Here is a 1,729-nt window from a genome sequence, read left to right on the forward strand (position 1 = left end):
AGGCCCGCGTACTGCAAAAAAAAAAAAAAAAAAAAAAAAAAATGTGGTAGGTTGGCTAGATTTGTACACTAAACCAAAATGTGGAAAGAACTAGGAGCTTCGTTCATTGAAATGAGTATAATGTTGTTTCTTGAGCACTTGGCCCACTTAGGATGGGGATACAGGGGAAAACACACTTAAAATTACTAATTAGCTACATATATTTCTATCTCTTTTAAGAAAATCTCATTTTAGGAAATTATTCAAAGTAAATTTCACCTCCCTATTAACATGTTTTACCCCTCTCCCCCTTGTCCTGCCCATGCTGGCATCTGGGTTCATGAGCAGGGAAGCTTATATGGCCTGTAAGCCCCACGCCAAGGGAAGCCTGGCGTTCTACGGTTCGATTTGGGGGTTTTGCTGCCCCCTACTGTTGAAGGACTGAACTGACAGGGTTCTTGGGCTGGGGCCAGGTGGTCAGTGAACTCGTGCTCTGTTCCCATGGCTGGACAGGTGCAGTATCCTCCTGGCTCATTCCACTTCACTCTAGCTCCTCCTGCAGCTGGGTATCTCCCTGAGCCCTGGCTGTGACTCCCAAACATCCTGTCCCCAGCAGCCCACCCTGACACTTTCAACTGTAGAGGCACAGATCCTGTTCATCCTGGCTAGGGTCACCCTCCCACCTCCCAAGCCCCCACACCCCCAGTGAACTTTCTGCCAGAACCGTGAGTTCCTTCCATCTCCGCGGGACAGATGGGAACCTCTGGATCCCTTTCACTTCCATGGGAGCCAGGGAAGCTTGGGAGGAGTCTCAGCTCCTTCCACAGCACCAAGTAGGACATAAGTCACAAGATTGCTGTTTCCAGCTTTCTTCTCAACCTGATTATTTATCCACCTCCAGACTGCAGCCCCACTGATGAGAGAGTCAAAGCACACATCTATTTGATTAGCCACCTCCATCCCCTTCTCCCACAGGACCTCAGGACCCGCTGCAGGACCAGAGGAGCTTTTAATGACCTTCCTGTGTAGAAGGGAGTTCCCCTCCATCACATCCTCCTCCTCTTCTCTTTGCCCTTTGCCCTTCCTGAGACCCAGAGGGTCACAAGGTCATCAGCTCTCCGAGGTCCTCAGCAACCCCAATATTAGAAGCAGGTCCCAGATTTTTACTCCTTCCCCAGGCTCTTTGTTCCCATGTGAAGGGGCCAGATGCCATGGAGAATGAAACTGTGAGAAATGTGTTCAAGAGAAGAGCAGACGTGTCGGCTTTGGGTAGAAGGGGGAGAGCAGGTGGGGGTCCTGAAAAGAAGCCTGCAGGCCCACAGAACGGACAGGTAACAACGAGGAAGAGGAGAAACCTGTGGGTGCCCCTTAGAGTCTGGTCCAATGTCAAAGCAGCCCCACCCTTAGCCCATCAACAGAAGAGCACAGGGCTGAGTTCATTCCAGCTGGGCTCAGAGACAGAGCAGGAGGCTGCCTTTAGTTCCCTGCCCAAGGCTGACCGCAGCAGGTCCGATGTGCTGTTGCGGAGGGAAAATACAGCGTTAAGTGCAGCCCTTACAGGTGAAATAGGGTGCAGAGAAAAAACAAGGCAGATTGATAGGGATTGCATTGAATCTGTAGATTGCTTTGGGTAGTAGAGTCATTTTCACAATGTTGACTCTTCCAATCCAAGAACATGGTATACCTCTCCATCTATTTGTATCATCTTTAATTTCTTTCATCAGTGTCTTATAATTTTCTGCATACAGGT

General features: G+C 49.5%; 1 long non-coding RNA gene across 8 annotated transcripts in view; it reads right to left on the reverse strand.

Annotated features, from left to right (window-relative positions):
* The window catches only part of LOC102977973 (uncharacterized), a 29,905-nt gene that overhangs the window by 18,509 nt on the left and 9,667 nt on the right, over positions 1–1,729 (reverse strand). The window lies entirely within an intron of this gene.

The sequence above is a fragment of the Physeter macrocephalus genome, chromosome 4, assembly GCF_002837175.3.
Source record: "Physeter macrocephalus isolate SW-GA chromosome 4, ASM283717v5, whole genome shotgun sequence".
Taxonomy (NCBI): Eukaryota; Metazoa; Chordata; class Mammalia; order Artiodactyla; family Physeteridae; genus Physeter; species Physeter macrocephalus.